Below are 23,529 nucleotides of genomic sequence, written 5' to 3' on the forward strand. Positions count from 1 at the left end.
GTTTTTCCCTATATAAGTCTATGTAAAGCTTGGGACCCCCAGGGCGGGACCTACTTTCACCCCAACAAACAACCTATTTTCATTTTCAGTTCAAATTTTAACCAATTGATCCAGAATGCATAGAATTTTGGTGTATATACTTCCAAATATGAAATACTTAAATTCCTATCTAATTAAACCAAAATCCTGTATTTTTTACTTGTTAACATCGTTTGTGCCAATGATTTGTTTATGTCGTCTGTTATACTATTATAGATAGACCCGATTCAGATGAACGACGATCCCACAGTGCCCCGCTTCCCTTTTATTACCGCCTCGGTACCAAAAATTTATTTCCGAAATGGACTGGATTTAGTGGTCACATACCGCCAACTTATGTCAGGGTTCTGGGAAGGGACAGCTCTTTCAGGTGTGCACCTAACAATACTTTTACAACTACAATAACAACATTTTAACGCGAAAATACCAAGGATAAACAAAATAAAATTAGTAGAAGGTGTACATGTTGAGGTGTGATTGTCGGGAGTATTTTGATTATATTTTGTGTCAAAACTTGTACGTTTGGATACATAATGAATTGTATGAAATTATTTATTAAACAAAATAACTGTTATATTTTTATTTGCTTGCTTACTGCATTCCTTGCCACTAGTACCGCGAGAATATAGAGGAACAGGCTAATTCATTGAGGACCATAAGATGATGTCACATGCCAAATATCGAGATTCTACACTTTGCGGTTTTGGAATTTTTAAGTTTTTTCTTTCGGTTGTCATGGCAACCAGAGTTCAATATGGAATTCAGTACTTTAAACAATTTTTAGAGGACCATCCAAGGAAAATCCTTGTGAAGTTTCATCGAATTTGCCAGAGCGTGTAGTCATGTTAAAGATTTCAATGGACGTAATCAATATATTACAAATAAACTTCTTCAGCAAGGCTACCGTTATTATAAATTGTGTAAATATTTTGCTAAATTTTACTTTCGTAATTCTGATTTGGTTTTAAAATTCAGTAGAAATTTAAAGACACTTTTGCGAGAAGGTATTTCAAGACCCGATTTTTATGGGGATGTGATTTACAAACTTCGTAAGATTTCGGGTCGTGGTGTTTTTCCAACTGTATTTGTTAAAATTATAAAACGTTTTATCAAAAGAGGTTACGACCCAACTGTTTTGAGACACACCGCATGTTTAGTGTTCAACCCGTTTACAGTTGGACACTATGCTTCCCTTTTTGACTGTATCTGGCGGAAGAGGGGGAGGACTCTGTGCAGGGGCGTAGTTGGCATTTTATAAATTGCAGGCCCGATGCGCCGAAGAAGCGACTTTGGTAGTGGGATATTGGGGTATCCTCCCCACGAAAATTTTGAAAAACTAGAGTGTCTGTGGTGCATCCTTAGCCATTCTGGCGGAATAAAACCAATGCTAAGCGTAGGAGTTTAATTCAATAAAAACACACACACACAAATAAAAAAGATCAAAGTTTAGTTTGTCACTAAGTTATCATAACTAAGTATAACTGACCCAACATCAGTATTATCAGTTCCATATCAGTCACACTGTGACTGATATAGGTTTTCTATTTCTTTTATTAGCATTCAGCAAAACAAAATAAACAGAATTTGTTTGTTTTGAGTGGATATGGAATATATCACATTGACAGTTGATACAATTAAATATTTTCATTAGCAGGTAGTGCGAGTTTTTGTATCAGTTCTCGATGTGATATTCCATATCCATTCACAACATACAAATTCTGTTTATTTTTTGTTGAATGCTAATAAAAGAAATAGCAAACCTATATCACTCACAGTGTGACTGATAAAAAATATGTTCCTGTATTTTGTTGATAGATAAAATTATGCGAATAATTAAATCACTCGTGCTACGCACTCCTGATTTAATTACTAAGCATCCTAAGTTCTGATTATATTTATTCACCGATAAAATGTAGTAAATCATTATTTATCAAACAGATGCACATTTCAATAATTATTCAACTGAAAAATAAGCTGTATACGCACTTTAAAGTATGCATTTTGTACTATGAAATAGATTTTACAGCACAGTCTAGACTTCTTTAATCAAAAACAATACTTTCAAACTTTTATAAACTTGAAACAGTTTTTCTTTTCAATATGCATTAGATTCACGGATTATTGAGAGGCACCGAGGTGTAGGGGTAGAATTAAATCAGGTTTTTTCCCCTTCATGATAGGGGCCGCTGATTAGCCCCTTCCCCTCAGTAAATTTCTTTTAAATCATGCAGCTTTCCACAAAAATTGATTTTACATCAGGTTTTTATTCCCCTTTGCTCAAATACCTAGCTATTTCCCCCTCTCCCCAAATAACAGGTCTGGGCCCCTTCCCTCTTGGTAAAAAAACCTGTAAGTACGGCCGGACTCCTAACCCGGAGGTCGCGGGTTCGAATCCCGTCCGCGTAATTTGATCATGACATTCGCAACCCCTTTTTTCGGCGCAAGTAATGTCTATTTGCCAACATTAATAAAATTGTGGGGCGATAATTGGCGGGGCGGTGGTATACGAGTGAGAAAATAATTAAAACTACTGGTGTCTGTTTTATTTTTTTAATCATGCAAATATCTAATGAATACGCTCTAATTACATGTTCAATATTGGAATAGTGACTGATTCATTACCTCCTACAGCCTAACCCACTTACCCTTCGATTTTTATTCATATTTTGGCATTTTTATTTTTGCACTTTCTCGGATAATCTGCAGGCCCCGGCCTGCAGTGCCTTATAGAAGCTACGCCACTGCTGTGATGAGCAGTTTATAAATCCCACCGGGACTGAACTGTTTTGATTTCTGCGTTCTTGGAACGTGGCAACCCCTGTTTGATATTTATCTTTGTTTTTTAAAATTAAAACTTTTGGTCGATGGCGGTTTTACAACTATAGAGTTTTGTATAAATTTCAATGGTGATTTTCAATAAAAATGCATCTTTAATGGAATATCAACAAGTAGATGCTGTAGAAAGCGTAATTTATGCATTATATGTTTTGTCATTGATGAATACAAGACATGTTTGCATAGTCATTATTTCCCGATACAAAACGAGACCATCGCAAATGTTCTGAATTGACATGTTCTACTTTTTGCGAATATTTGCGCAAATACGAAAGTCGTGTATTACCTTTTCAAATTATAGTGATAGTGATTACTGATTGACATCAGCCCTTGCTTTAAAGCAATATCTTTTTATACTTTTAGACATCAAATTTGAAATCAAACTTGAAAATTTGCTTCAATATTTCTTGGATTCTAATTCACCTTTGAAGCATAAGGGTGTCATAGTAAGAATATATAACACCATGCGAAAAGTTACACAATTTAGAAAAGAGTAATCATAGGTCCTAGAAATGTATCGTGTAACTCAGCATTCGTAACTGGTGCGCTCTTCAGAAAAAATACCCTTTTACATAATTACACGGTGACGCATTGTATCTGTACACGTTTTATTTTGTCGTGAACTCCACGTGCGTTATCACAGTTATGCAAGGAATCACTTAACATTTTAGCACCATAGAAAGGAAATTATCAAGTGTTGATTTATACGGAGCGCGCTTGCAGATCAACTTCAACGAAGCACGAGTTGTTATTTAACATTCCTCACGTAAGCAACAGAGGCATGCCATTGACTGCCAGTTATAAGATCAAAGTTTCGATCCTTTTTATCATGCATGTCTTTTTGTTTAATTTGGATTTGTCGTGACAATAACTACATTCAAGGCACTGTTATTCGAAACAATAGTATCCTTTCCGGGGTTTCAGTTTTTAAAACCAGACCTGTTAAAGCGTGAATTTGGCATATTAATAAAATCAATAGATATGAGAAAGAAAAAAGTCCATTTAGTGTTTGCCTTTTGTTTGAGTTGCACATTTGTGCCCGGATTAATTTCATTATACTCGGCACATTTTACTATTTAATTCAACTTGTTAAATAAATTCAATACGAAAAGGCACTCATGTAATATCCACTTTTTATAGTACTTCAGCTAGCGTTATTATTTGGTGGACATTTTTGCATATGAAGTGAAAATCAGACGGGTTGTACCGTGTGAAAACAGAATGTTGAAAAGGGACCCAAAATAAAATTTTCAAAACATTTCCCGTTCCCCGTTTTTTAAAGTCATCACAATTAAAACAAATATTGGTGATTTTAAAATAACAACGAATCAAGTTTACAAAAAGAGCTTGAAACTAATTTAAGATTGCAATAGAGAGGAGAATGACGTCACACATACACACACAAAAGCATCCACTACATGTTTGTTTCACCTATCAGGTATGGAGCAAAATAAGTCATTCTTTTACGTCAGTTATTTGGTTTATTGGTTTTCATTATCATTTACCATTGGCAGAAGCGGAAATGTAGCTTGAGACACTATGCAAAACGATAAAGCAAGATATGTGTGATAAAGACTTTTTAAACGTACATGTATTGTCCTTAATAGTTCTCTCATAAATAAAAAGAGAAGGGTCGAAAAACCATGGTGGAACGATCATTTAAGTCTGCTATGGAATAATGTTTGTATGTCTGAAAAGAATTGGCTAAGTTGTGGATCTTATAGTATTAGAAAAGAGTTAAATAGTATTTATAGAAACTGTCGTAATAATTTTGACAGGGAAGTTCAGAAAGCTAAAAGAAATATTTGGTACAAACAGCAGGAGGAATCACTCAGATTTGTAGAAAAAGACCAGAACAAATTCTGGAAAAATATTGGCAAGATTGGTATAACCAAAAATAAAAACCATAAAATATCATTTGAATTTGTTGATAAAAATGGTGTATTGATTACAGATCAGAATAAAGTTTTAGATCACTGGAAAGACAGCTTTAACGATCTTCTGAATAGTCCGTCAACTGATGGCCCTGATGTTTTATGTCGTGATTGTATATACAGATAGAAAGGAACATATTTTATCCCTCTGTTAGATAATAATATATCACTTTATGAAATTAAGAAAACCATAGAGAAATCTGGTTTACGTAATTCTTGTGGATTTGATAATCTGCCATATGAAGTTTTAAAGAAATGATACTTCTATTTCTTTCTTGCACACCGGACTGGCGTTTCCGTTGATTTTACCCATGCCGGCAAAACCCATCTGGCATCCCCATGCCAGAATGACTCTCGTGCTGTTAATGACAACTAGTGGTTCATGCACGGATAATATATTGTTAATGTAAAATAGGAAAAAAGCAGGTACCTTGATAGTTTCTCTCCGTTCCTTATAGTCTATTTCTCGATTCAAAATACGTTAGTTTATCGTAAAAACATAACGTTACGCTACAAACGATAAAACTAATGTGGAACTTTGTTATTGTGCGTAACGCAAAACATCATGACGTCACTTTTGCTTACGGACGTTGATTTCCCGCGCTTTGTGTTCATTCTCTACTTTAAGAAAGAGTGCTAAAACGAAAGTATTCCTACCTTTGGTAAAATACGGTATACAAGAAAAATAATCTGCCAGAACGAAATGCTAACGTGTATACGATATGCATGAAAAAATATCAGTCATGTGTTTACGAATTGGATGGAAATATCCGTCCCTCGGCCACCTGCGCATGGGCGGTAATTCGGCAAGCCTCATTACCGCCTAATGCGCAGGTGCCCTCGTGACGGATATTTCCATCCGATTCGTAAACAAATGACAGATATTATTATTCTTACATATATTTTTCGATGTATGTTTTGAAACCGGTAAAATACGACGGGTTGGGGAAACGGTATTATTAACCCCATTCCTAAGTCTGCTACTACTGACCAGTTGAATCCAATGAAATACCGTGGTATACTGTTCTGTTATCAATGAAAGATTATCATCTTGGTTAGAGGAAAAAATTCAAAATTGGTAGATGAGTAAAATTGCTTTCGTAGAAAGAGTAGTACAGTTGATAATTTATCTACCATTACCTCTATCGTAGAAACTAGGTTAAAAACGGAACTTCAAACTTATGCCGCATTTATTGACTTTACAAAGGCTTACGATTCAATTGATCGCTCATGGAGGCACATTTCTGACATCGATGTTAACTGTAAAATGTTACATGTTACATGTTATCAAATCATTATACTCTTGTGTTAGGTCTTGTATCAAATTGAATGGATATACTTCAGAATGGTTTAATGTTAATATGGGTCTAAGATAAGGGTGTATCTTGTCCCCTGCTCTTTTTAATTGCTTTATAAATGATGTAGCAGTAAAAAGCAATGTTGTAGTGCTAGGAATTGAACTAGAAGATGGTAAAATCTTGTCATTTTTTTGTATGCAAGTGGTGTAGTTCTCTTAGCAAAGAATCATATGTTTATCGATTCCGAGAAAAGCAATATTGTACACTTTAGAAGTAAATCCACACCGTTTAAATGTGGGTCAAACAATTTAGCAATTACTGATAATTATGTTTATCTTGGTTTCAGTTTTGAATGAATTGCTTGACTAAAATTTCACCGCTAAATTTATTTCTAAAGCAGAGTCTTGGAGGTATGCCCTTTAATAAAAAAATGTATGACTCTATGGTTTGGCCAGTCATTGGGTATGAGGCAGCTATTTAGGGTACAAGGACTTTCTCTTGAAGCAATCCGAGGCATGAGGTTTCTTTCTGGTACATTTTGTTTTGGGTTTAACGCCATTTTTAACAGTATTTCAGTTATTTAACCTAACCAGTGTTCCTGGATTCTGTACCAGTACAAACCTGTTCTCCGCAAGTAACTGCAAACTTCCCCACATGAATCAGAGGTAGAGGACGAATGATATCAGACACAATGTCTTTTATCAAATCGTCATGGAGAACATACGGCCCGCCCGGGGATCGAACTCGCGACCCCGAGATCCGTAGATCTGCGCTTTCCCTATTGACCTAAGCGGGCGGGTTTTCTTGGTACAGGCCGATATACACCAGTCGCCGGTGACATGGGTTGGGAACCAATATTTGTCAATGAACTTAAATGTATGGCAGCTACTTGGTGTAGATTGGCGTGTTTGAGTAATTTAAGATACTGCATTAAGCTTGCTGGTAGAGCATGTAAAAATTGGCAATATAGAATAAAGGAACTTTTTGAAACACACAGTTGTGGTGAATTTTTAAATATAAACGGTGCATTAAATAAAAGGCTTTTGATCGATAGATTAACCATCTCATACTTAAAAGAGTATCTTGGTACATGGATTGAGACACTACCTACAACTAACAGCAGTACTGGTAGTGGAGGAAATAAATTGAGGACTTACAGAACTTCAAGTGTAATTTTGAAACTGAAGTATATGTTAAGACAATGTTGCCTTATAAACATAGAGCAGCTTTTGCAAACTTTAGATGTGGTGTCGCCCTATCAGACTTGAAATAGGCAGAAATGAGAGATTAGCTTTAAATCAAAGAATATGCCCAATATGCAAAAATGGTATTGAATATGAAAAACAGATATTATTGTACTGTCAGAAGTATGAGCATATAAGAAAAGATTTGTTTACCAAGGCAGTGTCTATAGATGAGCAATTTGTCAATTTATCTGATGACGGTAAACAGCAAAATCCTGTTTCTATATTCTTAAAAATAGGACAAAATGTTTGTACACCTAAGGAATGTCTTTTTCATTTCTTTTTGAGTACGTAGGTTATTTTATCTTTGTTGGTGATGGATAGATGTTTCCCTTTAGTATTAATTAGCAGTTTTACAGATTGTAAGAAGTTGTTGCTATTCAGTTCATCCACGATCTGATCGAGGTGATAATCAATCTTTAAAGGTCATTTTTAAGTGCCCGATAGTGTTTTCTCTGCTAAGCTTCTACTGTATCAACTGGATATTTTAAATTTCTTTTAATGCAAAGATTAGCAATGACTCCCTAGTTTTATCATGTAAATAAAACATAAATATTGTTTAAAAAGGGAAGATAAATCTGCAGGGCATATAACCACTTAAGATTTATATTGGCTGTTGAGTTGTCTTTCTTGAATGCTTTGTTTAACGTTTGTATATGTATGTATATGACATGTATATGTGCGTGTCTGTATATTTGTATATATGCATGTATGTGTGTGTATATATATATCCTGTGTATGCCGGTATACATGTATGTATATGTGTGTGTATGTGTATTTAATGAGCCGCGTCAAGCATTTTCATGTCTTATGGTAATTTTTTACCTTTTTTAGATTTTTACAGTTTCAAACTGCCCATTTCATTAGCTTTAAGAAAATGTATACATCACAGGGTACAAAAATGTTAAAAAATAATATAATTTTGGCAGTAAGAATGCCTAGTGACGTTACGTGGAAGTACATGACGTCGTTTAAAACGTTAAACGTCTAGATTACGTTCTTACGACGTTATGTATATCTTTATTCAATTAAAGTCCATACAACATCATTTTGTCAAACTAAAACTATGTAAACCTTTTGACTTTATTTAATTTGATGATCTAAATGCCTCATTCATAACGACATAAAAAACACATGTTTATTTAATTGTCATTTATAACGGTCATTTATAAAACTAAACTAAACAGTCCGAACACTTTACGACTCTTCTGGAGCAGGGCATAAAACATCCTGAAATGGTCGTCTGACTAGAGGACGCACGTGCCGGTACAGGTAACGCACACGTTCAGCAGAAAGGCCGGGAGGAACTATCTGAGACGGGACGTCATCTCTGGCCATCTCCAACAGGTGCGTTTTGCAAATAACGAAGCGCACCTCCTTTTCGTCAACAGCTGACTGCCTCATGTACACAACCCCTGGCTGCTCAGAACTGAAACGGAAGAAGTGATATTTTGCGACATTTGGCACTTTCTTAAATCTATCACCAATGAAAGTTTTCCATGCCCTCCAAACCCATCCACTTCCTCCGTCATAGGTAACAGGCTGGTTACTATGGGAACTGTTGCTAACGTCTTCAGCTATATGTTGTAATGTGTCACAATCCTTCCTTCGGTACAGTGTCTTAATGTTCCCAAATCCTGCATCGATCAAACACCTTAAAGAAAAATAAATAGCATTTTGCAACAACATACAGAAGCAACCAGCTTTGGTGTTCAAGACCGACATTGAAGGTATATATAACTGAATTGCAGGAATTGGTTCGTGACGTTAACGTTAATCGTGTCATTTATTGTTATATTCAAATATGTCTAGTCACGGCTCACTGCTTAGCATCGTTCTGATTATTGAATATATAACCACTGGGCTAACACCCTTACGGATCTGAACTCTTGACCCCGTTATACCCGACTATGAATACCCGAATGCTTTGATTATTTCATTAATTAATCAAAAATATTTTTAAAAATGGTCAGCATGCTAATTACTATGATTTAATCAGTTCCACATACCATCACTAAATTCGCCGACATCCGTTTCGATACTGTTACAACTCTGTCTTTAATCTAAAACTAAAGCTTACCGTGTGTGTCCAGGAAGTTGCATCATGTACGTGATTTTTTGGTGACGCTGTGTCATAATTCTCCAAGACAGGTAACCGAGGACGTAACGGTTCTTGTTTTGACCTGTAAAAAGGATAACCATAAGCGATTAAATACATGTTTTGAATTAACTAGTTAATACATATTTCATTCTCTGTTTGTTACTATTTGAAAGATCGAAACAGAGACACTACGCTAATAACCTATAATTATAGTACTACTGCGAATATAGGTAAAAAGAAGGCTTACAGCAAGCTTTTTCAATAAAATTGTTATTGAATAAAAACAGGACAACAAAGAAACCACATACAAAAGCAGTTGTCTGCATGCAAGCTACACTCATTTTCACCCAAACTGTAGTTGGCAAATGCATGGTCTAACATAGATATTACAGCGTCAGGTCCATGTACCAATTGGCCATCACGTCCTGAAATATTATCAAAGCATAAATCAAGCCCACCTTCAAAGGCTATTTAGGAATAAGTACACGCAATAGAATCCCACAGACTTAAATTGTAACGCCAAGACTCGTTGTAACTAACGTAACTCTCATACACAGCTGACATGAAGAATTTTGACGAACAAGCCTAGTGATACAAATATGTCAAATGTATGCATTCCGTCTTTAATTTTGAGCTAAATGACTTGAGTTGAATAAAGTATGTCGGGCCTTTTTCTCTGGTGTGGTGGGGCAATTTGACATATTGTGAGAAATCGAACGTGTAGTGTACGTCGTTGCATGAAAAGTTGTCTCCACTTCTTTCGTCTTGTCGCCTTAATCTCTCAAACATGTTTGTTGATCTTTCAACACACTCCCGGTATATTTCTCTTTCTTTCCTAGCTTGTAATACATGATTATGATATTTCTCTGTGGCAGACAGTTTTTCATCTTCTGTTCTTGCTAGCTGTATATCTTGGCGAAAATCCTCACAAGTTTTGCATACGTCATCTTTTGGAGCAGCTATTTAAATGTGAGGAACGCATCTTTTCCATAGATCTTTAAAAGTAGACAGGCCAACATATTGCTTTTCAATTTGACTGCATGCTGTAACATATTCTTGATGAATGGACTGCTTTGTATTTTGAAGGAAGGTAGACTGGTGCTTTTTCTCCCCGGCCACGTAGAGCTGCTGGCTGTGGAAGCCCTTCCTCACTAGCATAATTCAGGAGACACTGCACTGCATCTTTAATGGTTTCATGCGAAAACGCGTTAGGTGCTTTTCTACCAAAATTCCCATGAACTTGAGGTTGAACGCCTTTTTCTTTCATATGTTTCAGGAGAGCTCTAACTGTCCATAAACCTATGTCATAAATTACAAGAAAAGCATCTTGACATATCTTAATACCATTAAAGATGTATTCATAGCGTACACGTTTCCTTTCACCACTTCTGCATCTCTGGTCATTTCCGATTTTTTTTAATGTTCCCATAATTAGCAACTCCTTTTCTGTTTTTGTCAATTCCCTCAAATTATATATGTTTGATCTAATTTCTTCGACAGAAAACTGCAAGATACAGTTCTTAGAACACCCACAACCCTTGTCATAAACACTGTCCAGTTTATCTAAGTCAAACTGTGGATCATCATTTTCAGAATCTACTTGATAAGTCTCAGATTCTTGTGATAAGTACCTGCTAACGTGGGTGTCAATGTTATCTGTGGTCTCTATTTCATCTTCACTGTCCTCATGTGTATCATTAGCACGACACAAATGAGACTGTGTACTGTTTGTGGACGAAGGTTCAGTTAACCCAAACGCACCCAACAATGTATCTAATTCCTGAAAAATAAAAAATAAAAATGTCATTCTATTTAAAACTTAGAGTAAGTTAATGCAGTGTGTTAATAACGATTTTATCAAGGAATATAGAGAAGGGTATTGTACACATTGTTTTGCATTTATATTCATGTATTGAATCATAGTTTATTTCTTTATATTTAAACATTTTTAAAAAAGATAAAAATAAAACAAAACAAAAAACAACGGTCACACAAAAATGCTCTCCAAAAAAAACAAAAAAAAAAAAAAAAAATTGCACACACAATTCGATAATCGGTACCCTGGCTCTCAAGTCAAGAGCGCTAACCTCTCGGCAATTCCGACCTTAGCGTCAATTAAGTCACTACTTATATACACGTATAAACTAGATCTATAGCTTCCTTTTACTTTTTGACTATTATGCCTCTCAAATTTCGATAAAATTGCGATTTAAAGCTTTAATATTCCTTAATAAAATCGAATGGAATCAATGAATAATAAGAATGTCACCAAAATACTTATATACTTGGTTCGGTCGAATAATTACATCATTAGTCAAAGCTGGCCCTTTAGCGCAAAATTCTGCGAAACGGTCGTTAATATAGGTATCATATGATGATGATGATGATTATTATTATACCAGATTTATGATGTTACAGGACTATCAGACAAAGTTAACATTCTATATGCACACAAAAAGTACGTAAAATCCCACTGTGATTTCCATACTGCATGCAAGCGCAATGTCAAATCAACAGAAACTGCCTCGGAAATGTTAACTTATTTCTACAAATTCTAGCAGCCCGGAGAGATTGTGACTTCAGCATCATCTTAAATTAAAATGTGTTCATGATTTATGAAAGAAAATAGAACTCGTACTCACATCAAAAGTGTCCATTTCCTTTGTTTATTTTTCACGTGTAAATTTCAAGGGCGCGGCCATTTTATTTTCATCTCGCTCGACTTTGACGTCACTTTTCTCGCTTACGTCATAAATACCATAAGACATGAAATTGCTTGACGCGGCTCTAATATGTATTATGTAGTATTGTTTGTATGTGTGTGAAGATATGACCACATTTCTCCTTAACATAATCTCCGTGACTGAAAAGCACCTTTAGCTACAGTAATTACGTGGAGCATCCATCGGTGTTACCGATCGCCTTGTTAGTGATTGTTTTAGTGCATGAGAATTGCCTAGTTGTTTTTACAATGTGATCATTTTCATCATACAAAGCCAGATGTTTACAAAAAGTAACACTTTACCAAAACGGAAGCCATTTTGAACACCATAGTTCATATCTCCATAGCAACATACATGTAAAAATTTCTGTTTAATATCAATGCGACTAAGCATACTCCTTATGTTTGGTTTTGACTTTGAATTTGACCTTGAGCTAAATTTTTATTGTCAAGATTTTTAATATATTTTACAGTGACATATCTGCCAGAAAACTGTACTATATCAAAATAGAATGACGTCACATAGCACAAAATTAGAGGTTATTTAATAACCATAGTAACGCAAAGCGGCCAAGTCCACATTTTGACGTCTTGAATGTAAAATCGTCGATAACGGCAAAAAAATTGCATGCATTTTTGCAATAGAAAATCACGTCAACACCGTTTTGTCTAATGCAGTCATACTTTGTCTTGGTATGACATAAAATGACGCCCCAAGAGAAGATAGAAATCTTTACCAAACATTAAATAGTGCAAGAATTTGGGTAAAAACCCATAGAAACTTCTTAATTTGTGTAGAAAACAAGACTTTTAGGTTTCCTATCTTAAAAGATAGCTCAAACATCAATTAACAATGATTTTATCACTTCATCAGGCGTAATACAACTAAAGATATATTGTTTAATTGTTTCCAGATAAATACATTACAGAAATAGCTAATATCTACATGTTTGTTTTCTTGTTTAACGAGATTGTCTTCAAATAATACACTGAACTTTAATGGGAAAAGTTTTTAAGTATACTTCTATATATCAAAAAATAAATAAACTGATTATGAAAACGTTACGGAGACTTCGCTGACGTTTGCCGCTATGCGTACCCCTTACTTAAACAAATGACCACAAAGCAAATATTGTGCAAGGTAACAATTATATGTTGAATTGATAATAATTTAAGACTTTGTTGACCAGTGTTAAGGTTATAGCATTAAACTACGTACTTTGTTAACCACCCTCGTATGACATTCTTTTTTTGTAATTTCTTGACCACTAGGTGACCATTTTTATCCTGAAATGCACTTACTATATGCAGTTTAAGGTTATATCATTGCACAATGAATAATATGAAATTATTACAAACTTAACTTTTATGTTACGAAGTGAATAAACGTGTTTTAAATTAATTACTTCAAAACTAAGTACTGCCAAATCAACATTAAAGTATCAAGTTATGATTATTCAATGCCAACTCCCATATCTCTAGAATTGATTTATTTCAATTAGCACATTAGAAAAAGAAAGAAAAATGAGGATTTCCTTTTCTGGCGAACATTTCGATCGTAGACAGCAGACATAAATTGCGCATTAAGGAAACAAGAAAATGTTTTAAATATGGCACAAACAGAGCTATATGATACTGCTAAAATTGCTGCACTGTATTTGCAGCCTGTAGTCTTTGTTTTTGGACTATTAGGAAATGTTTTGTCGTTTTTCGTATTCCTCTCTGCGCCAATGAAAAAGTTCTCTTCCAATGTATACCTTGCAGGTAAGATAAATAAATTATATTTCTACCTATTTAAGGTTTCTTTTATTGCTTTATAACTATTAGCTAACATACTGATAAAAAGTGCAAGCAAATGGATTTGCTGAAAATTTGAATACATATACATCTTATGAAAATAGCGAAGGCAAACTGAGTTGTGCATTTAATATGGTCAATTTCGTTTTGGACATGTTCTTTTGTTAAAGGTTTTGATTTGCCTAGAGGGATTCTAAATTATAATACACTTTAAATAAAGATGCTTATTTAATAAAGTACAACGTTTGAATATTTTGATTTTTATTGCCTTCCATATTCATTAAATAGCACTGCCTACGTAAATCTAAGAAATCCAGTTCATTTTAAAACTAGTAATAGACCACCTGAAAAAACCTGCTAGGTGATAAACGAAAAGACAAAAATGTTTATTGTACTGGTTGTCAACTGGAACTGTGAAATAAGAAAATTTGATAAAAAAAGAAAGTAATATTCTGGCATTTAATTTTTTTCTACTTTATATGGAAGGCATCAAGGGAACCCTTGTAGAGGAACATGCTTTTCGTGCGAGAATAAAACAGCCATTTTGCCAGTTAAGGACATTTCCGGGACTTGTTTCTGCGCAACCTTTTGCGCTGTTGCAGATCTGTTACTTACTGATTCTCCTTTTGGGTTAAATATGAAGTAATATAGTTGCGAATGTTATCAGGCTATCTGAGTAAATCAAATGAAAATGTTTCAACAGTTAAAAACATATAACACCGGAAAGGGAAACAGAATGAAAAACAAATATGTCCGTTTACGAGTAAGAAGACGGGAAAGTAATGAAAATGCAGTATATGGTTGTTATTGTGTATTTTTGCAAGATGTATGCATGTTAAAGTGATAATGTATATCTATAATGTTAATACATGTGTAGGAAAACATTTTACATGAATGTTTCTTCATATAGTCATAGATGGAAAACAAGACGTCGAAACAAACAAACAAGTTCAACATTTTTTTATATAGCGGTGCCCAATAAATATTTGTAAATTATTTTCACGCTTCTGACGAAGTATTTTTATTGTTTCAAATATACACTAATCAAATATAGAGAAATATGACCACACCTCCAGTTTCGATGTTTCAAGTACACACTAATCAGATATAGAGAAATATGACCACACCTCCAGTTTCGATGTTTCAAATATACACTAATCAGATATAGAGAAATATCATGGCCAACATTCCAATACATTGACCAGTAGTTTCGGCAAAAGTAGTCTCCCTTGAATATACACGGATCGCGGACCCAATAGCGTTTATCGATAATCAGTTTTACTATAGATTTGTATAGGAAAATATATTTCAAACATTAAAAACGTATTTTCATCGTTATTTAACAAAATTTTATAACCTCGTGAAGTAATCTTCATTTTTTGCCGTTTATTTCAATATATTTTTTATCGATGTGATACAAAAACTTATTGCTTCCATTTTTGTTTGAAGTTGATGATTATGGTTTCTATGTATTTCTATATAGAAATTTTGAAAAGATCGGTTATGTCAGGTTTTAAAGGGCTATAAAAATATTTTCTATCAAAATGGCATTATTTTATAACCTCGTGAAGTATTCTCAATTGTCTAAACATTGTCTGGGTATTTTTTATTTTAAAATTGAATAATGACAAATTGCTTCCATTTTAATTTGAAAATGAAGTAATCGCAATCTTGAGCACGCTTTTCACAAATATTTACTTGACGGTACAATGGCACAAGGCAATGCTTATCAATGTGCTGCATATCTGTTCGAGCGTTTTATTTATTTATTTATTTATTTATTATTATGATTAAAGGTAAAACTTTTTTTGAATTGGCAAACTTTAAGTTACATCTTTAATTGGAAAATTGGTCTTAAAAAGTCCCCCGCAATAAATTAAAAAGGCAATTAGAATTAATTCTATGTAATTGCTTTACAAACTGTGCCGGTATAATTTTTGACGATATTACAATAAACTGTTTCAGTAATTATATATTAAACAATAAGTAAAATGTACGATTTTACAATAAAAAATACTTGTTCATCATGCGTATGCAATGTGTATTTTCTGTCATGTATATGCTGGGTGAAGTTACAAGTTTCGTTGAAATCATGGATCGAAAATATAAAAATAAAAAATGCCACTTTTTAGTGGTAAAGGATATACATAAAACGTCACACAAAACAATTCCTTTTCTTTCAATTCCCTGTTGAAAGCTTTTCCCCTTTTTGCTGTGAAGCGTAATGTTGTAAAATTATGTTCTCGTGTTATTAATTTTTTTTTTTAATTTATCACCCTGAAAATTTTGATTTTGACAATTACTTGATATTGACTGTAAGTGTTTTACGCGTGATGTTTTATGGACCTTTACGAATACACCGGATGGAGACAAGATAAACACCCCAGGCTATGCTAATTACCCCCAAAATACGTCTGTAATAAAAATCATCAACTGAGACATAAAGTAGAGATGTTCTGCCATATATATCTTCTTATAGCTTATACGATAAAACAGATATTTATTTATTAAATTATTTATCCGCAAATTGATCTTAGATGTACTTTTTGTTTCACTTATTATCCTTTTTTTGCATAAAATTTTAGATGGATGTAGAACATTATAAAAGAAATTTAGGTGACGGTTAAGCAGTTTGTTTCAGAATAGTTTCGAACAGCTGAACAATACAAACTAAACTGAATTAAACACATATATAAATTTTGGCAATTTCTAGTGTAATGTGTGTTTTTTAAATGCCTAGATCCATTACTACATAAGTTCAACATTTCATTTAAGTCATCTTTGTGCACATTTATATTATACATACATTTGTTAAAAAAACAACACATTTTATAATTGTCTAAAACACATACTATCTTACATTTTACAATTAACCTAAAATATCTATTTGCTATTAAAAAGTATTGTATTACAATAAAACTTCACTGCTTCACAATATTCGCAGTAAGACCATAAAACATTTGTGAAGGGCTGTCCACCACGATAATCCAATCTAAAACCCCCGTCTTATCTGCTGCTTATCAGCGATTATGTAATAGTCGCTAATTGATGGGCAATTTTACACAACAGGGGTCCCCATTGGACCATGAAGATTTGTGGAGTAGGAATTAATTTTCCTTTATGAAATGTAGAATAATAATATAGTTATAAAAATGTCTTTGTTTTCATAAAAAATATCTGCCAATATCATGATCATGAAAAAGGTCATATACCGGTGAAAGTGATTATTGTATTTGATAAATATATACTTGTATTTTTGTTTTTGTTTTTTGTTTTCAATTTGATTAATAAGTTTCGTAAAGTGTACCTTTTTTCATCTTCTATTGAAATGCATGCGCGGGTAAATAAATCAAATTATCACCACAGTTAATATGACCATCATTTATTAATTTGTAATTCATACTTTTACATTCACGCAGTGATCAGTGAACGTAAAGAAGCCATGGTTGAATGTAATATTTTAGGCCCATATATAACAAAATTTTCACGAAATGTTCCAGTTATTTATAACTCATGGAACAATATCGGTATCTAGCAAAGTCCATAAAATACAATTAATTACAGTAGCTTAAAGATGTGTCATATTCTGCTTTTTAATTTGCATACTTCAATAATTCTATCTAACCAAGATGCGTTGCTCGAAAATGTAGAGCCGAGTTTACCTATATATGTTAAACAGCAGGTTTATCGATATTTTAGGGTAAAGGGAAACAACTACAACGGCGCATAAGGCAAACAATCAATACCGACAAGAGTTGCGGTTCTCGTATATTTCACGCTCAAAATTGGGGATGGACCACACCTCCAGTTTCGACGTTTCAAATATACACTAATCAGATATAGAGAAATATGACCACACTTCCAGTTTCGATGTTTCAAGTATACACTAATCAGATATAGAGAAATATGACCACACTTCCAGTTTCGATGTTTCAAGTATACACTAATCAGATATAGAGAAATATGACCACACTTCCACTTATATAAAACACTTTTTCCATTCTTTAAACAATTATGTACAATGAGTTTTAAACGAATTTCGATCGCATGAACAATTGAGCCTAAGAATTACCCTTGCATTATTTGATACTTTAGCTCTGTCGTTTTGTATTTTTAGATTTCAGCTCTGTATTTTTGCATTTTATATTTTAGCTCTGTCATTTTGTAACTGTGGATTCAGCCTGTTACTTATGTTACAATGGTTGGAGATGGTTGGTTTTCCAACATCCAGTAAACAAGGTTTCTGTCAAGCGATTGTCTACTTAAGCTACGTGTTCAGGTATTTCTTTCTTGGAAATTTGATTTACTTATTTTTACTGAATAAGACTTGAGAAATATGGAACAGTGAAATATATTTTGTACGTAACACTAAATTGTCAAATAATTTGTTTCATGGTTTAAGACTTGTGAAAAAAGCAAAGTAAATCATTTTATTGTATTTAATGTGTGGAGAAAGCAGAATCAGCGACAACTGTTACCTAGCCTAATACTGTATAATATACTATACGATACTTCTAATTCGATATTTTTGCAGCCTCTTTCATATTACATAATAAATTGTTGAAATTTATTATACATTTAGAAATGGCATATTGTATTTTTAACAAATTCGAGTTATGCAGTAATATCATTTTTTTTCATGTTACTAGCTATACTCATTTTGTAAATAGTAAAAAAGATATACATGAAATTTTTGTTTTAGTTTTTGTGTTTTATGAACGTACAAACACCATTTATAAGGTTACAGAGGAGCAATTATTTTCAATGAAATTTTTCTGATATAAGATAAAATATCTATCCTAATTTACAACTGACACTTCGCGAAACAGGGTAGAGAGGTCATTTTGCTTCTTATGATTTTCCTGCCTTGTAACGAAATTTGTTTCTTTGTAATTTTTAGATGTATCGTGTATGTGAATTTTGTCACTTTTTAGAACTGAACTGAGGTTGCAAAATGAATCAAAAGATGTCATATCCAATTTCAATTTCATTGTAATTTTGTTATATTATTTGAAATATATTGTTCTAAACATGTAATACGGAAGATATTGTAAAAATACCTAGTGAGCATGAGAAGTTTCGTTATAGGTATAAAATAAAACTAACGTGCTATTACTTTGGACTTCACATTTCCAACGACAGCATTATTTCTAATATGAGAGAGACTTAAGACGTTAATGATAAAATATTGAATAACACCATATTTTCGATTCCAGTTTCCTAGGTCCTTGGTTTGTTGTCTGTGTAGCGGTTGAAAGTTACATAAGTGCCTTCCATATGTCGAAAGCTGCCGTCTGGTGCACTGTTATTCGCGCCAAAGTCGTCGTTGCGTTGTTGGCACTGTTCTCCCTAGCGCTATACAGTGGAATGCCAAGAGTTACAGCGGTTGTATTGGACAATGAAAATAACACTGTTTGTACAGTTGTTGAAGAACACTCAGAGGTAGATACAATATACTTTTTCTTGGACGCAGCTCTGATCTTTGCCTTGCCAATGCTGGTCACAACCATTTTGTTCGGAGTTATTTTCTTAAAAAAGCAATGTAATAATAGCAGTTCAATGATAACTACCCGTCAAAGAAAGTCAATCAAAAGGTTGTCGAAAATTACAAAAGTTCTCGTGGTCATTGCAATAACCGATGTAGTCTTGAAAGCTCCATCGTTTATCAATAAGGCGCGATTGGTATATCTGGCCGAGCTTTACGGCAAACAGTATGACATGCCTGATATCCTTCTTCAACAGATTTTTCATCTTGTATCCTACCTCAGTGTATGCGCCCATGTCCTCTGCTATATCGCTTTTGCAAGGAATTTTCGCAAGAGTGCAAGGCAGCTGCTATACTGCACATAACACAGAAGACGAAAAACTAAGAAATATCAAGCACAGAACTAAGAAATATCCAGCACATCAAGCATAGAACTAAGAAATATCATGCACAGCAAGCACAGAACTAAGAAATATGAAGCACATCAAGAACATAACTAAGACATATGAAGCACATCAGCAGAAATAAGAAATATCAAGGACATCGAGCATAGAACTAAGAAATATCAAGCACATCAAGCACAGAACTAAGAAATACCCAGAACTAAGAAATATTAAGCACATCAACAGAACTAAGAAATATCAAGCATATCAAGCGCAGAGCTAAGAAATATCAAGCACATCAAACACAGAACTAAGAAATATCAAGCACATTAAGCATATAACTGAGAGATATCACACACATCAAGCACAGAACTAAGAAATATCCAGAACTAAGAAATACCAAGCACATCAACAGAACTAAGAAATATCAAACGTATCAAGCACAGAGCTAAGAAATATGAAGCACATCAAGCACAGAACTAAGAAATATCAAGCACATCAAGCATAGAACTAAGAGATATCACGCACATCAAGCACAGAACTAAGAAATATCCAGAACTAAGAAATATCAAGCATCACAAGCACAGAACTAAGAAATATCCAGAACTAAGAAATATCAAGCACATCAAGAGCATCAAGCACAAAACTAAAAGATATCACGCACATCAAGCGCACAACTAAAAGATATCACGCGCACATCAAACGCAGAACTAAAAATATCAAGCACATCAAGCGTAGAACTAAGAGATATGAAGCACATCAAGCCCAGAACTAAGAAATATCAAGCACAAGTAAATTATTATGCAGAGAAGCAAGACACTGCTTGAAACATCAGACAAAGGACACTGCAATTAAAATATTGGATGACAATCATTATATGATTCCTTCTAAAATTTACCGACTAATTTAATGCTCTTATTCTGTAAATAAATTGACGTTGATTCAAACTCAGCACAAGAAGTTGACTGAGTTCTTCTTTAATGAAATCTGTTAAAAGTTGACAAGACACTATTTCATATTTAACATTTCTTTTAACTATCATTTTCTGTAGATAAGGTAACTTTCATTTCACTTTTATTTCGCAAGTTGGTAGCAGCAAGACATATTTGCGATATTGAAAATCCTCCTCTGGCAGTTGTATAATATACTTTTGTTGATGACGATACAAAATGTATTTAATATTGTACTGCATTCGCGTCCTGCTCCGCTGGAGAATCTAAGCGAAAATAAACCTTCGAGTTGAATATCATTTAATCTACATCAGTTTTAGTAAAAGTGATATTTGAAGTTCCTTAACGTAACTGAAATTCTTTTGGCGTACAATATTAAAGACTCTCAAATACATCTAAATTACACCTTCTTTTCCCTTTTCTATAATTTGAAAGCCTGCAAATTACATTTACAACTTGATATGCAACCCTTTTCTTGAAGTTTTATGTATTTGATGTCAATGATGTAAAAGCCATTCCGGCGATGTCATAACGTTTTTATTCAACAGGGACTATTGACAACAGAAAGGGATATGATTGCAAACAATGCTGTTTTTATTCATAGCATTGAAATAGGTTTTATCTCATTACACAAAGAAAACACGATACAGTAGTAACTACTGTTCCATTATTTTTAATTTGGTTTAAACAATAATATAGATATATATTCAAGGTTAGTTTTGGCTGCTTTGTTTAGAATGTGAAAAAGCTAATGTCCTGACACTCGTTTTGATTTTCTTATATTCGTGGAAAACAAGCCACTTATTTTGTAAGTAAGTAAGTACGTACGTAAGTACGTACGTAAGTACGTACGTAAGTAAGTAAGTAAGTAAGTAAGCAAGTAAATAGTAAGAAATTCTTTATTTACAGAGGGTTAACCATTTAGATAAGCTAATCTTCCTTGTGGTCCTCTTAGGTAGCAAGCTATTGTTATGATATAAAAAGCAGGACTGAATGATAATTTTTGTGCGCGATTCATGGATTAGCAAGACATCCCAATATGGTGTATACCCATATAAACGCATAAAAATAGTATTCAATTCGTAAACGAAGAAGCGAAATAAAACTAAAGTGAAATCTATCTTCCACTATCACGCTTGGGATGAATTAGAAGCTTCATAACCATACATACATCTGGTTTGCCTTAATATGTCCGTATGGGACCCTCAAGTCTTTCCCTGCAATTTAAGAAATAAATCGGGGTGTAGTACTATGAATTTGGATATGAAATACATGGACGTTTTTAAAGTGTACGGCGGCCGAAGACATAATGCAATGTTTCCTTAGATAATTTACGATAATTTGGTTTTATTGCAATTACCATAATAATGAAAAAGTCATGTCCGTGAAGGTATTCTTATCTTTACGTTTATAAAAATACTTACAAACAAATGGTATATGAGTGTTATCACCAATGTGCAATTACTATAATTGGAATATAACATAACGGGATAAAAAAATCAAATTGTTGTGTTTAATCTCTATATATTTCTACATCAAAGTTTACGAAATTCATGTACCGCGAGTTCTTCTCCGTATTTGCATTGTTAACTAACCCTTAGTACAAAGAAATTTCCGAACTATTGAGGTAGATGCTCTTAAAAGTTTTGGTGGCAGGGAAGCGGGTTTTCAAAATTTTGAAGCACTTCCCAGATACTCATGCAACAAATCTGATACAAAGTAACCGCACTTGAGCTTTATTCTGTTATATGGCAGTAATGTGTGCTTTAAAACGGCACTTTTAGTGTAGACCGTTCGGATCACCTCTAAAACGAATATGCCTTTTAACCTATCAACACTCCCTCTAAAATTTAAGGAATTTGGACATTTTTTCATCATATGCCATACTCTCATATGTGTGTTTTAATATAACTTGGCCTTGTTTTCCTATAGATCCCCCATTGAGGAGCAAAACCCTGCTAAGCAAAATGTCTCCCACGGAGTAAATTTTGTGGAAAAAACTTTCGTTTTGCGACAGAAATTACACTGCGTCACTCGAATCTGCCCTAACAAATAATGACTTACAAAATATATGGCTGGAGGTGTAGCGAAATATTCACATCTGTCATTAATAGCTATATGAATGTACACATTTCTTTGAGAATTAACTAGCAGTGATTAAAACATCAATATTAACACACTTTGAACCAATGTCCCTCAACGACAGGGGATATAAATCGAAACCACTCCCCTGCCACCTTAAATTCGTTTACATGTCATTACTGTTGTATTCTACAAATTTGTTCTATTTTCAATTTAATAAAAGGATGACAATTTGTAAATATGTTTTGTGTTTATTTGATATACAGTTAAAATGGTGATCCCCTCACCATCACCCCAACCATTGGAAGTAACGGCAGCTGTGCTAGTTGACATTTTAACACTGGCACTGACTTAAACATACGTAAATTATGCAAGAACACAGGGAAAAATGCAATGCACCGTGCATTCTATTACTAAATTTTATAGACGAATTTACAACGCCGTTGGTTGCCCTGTTGTTTGACCTGATTTTTGTTAAATTATAATGCGCATGCGTTCTTTACATGTGGCATAAAGACAACTGAACAATAAGAAAACATCTAAAGAATCATTATTTTATAACGAATTGTATTGCGGCGATAGACGAGAATTTTGTTGGAAAACGTCTAAATACAAAAACAGGCATAATTTCATCAAAATGATAGCAAGAGTTATGTAAA

This window comes from Mercenaria mercenaria, chromosome 6, assembly GCF_021730395.1.
Source record: "Mercenaria mercenaria strain notata chromosome 6, MADL_Memer_1, whole genome shotgun sequence".
Classification (NCBI taxonomy): Eukaryota; Metazoa; Mollusca; class Bivalvia; order Venerida; family Veneridae; genus Mercenaria; species Mercenaria mercenaria.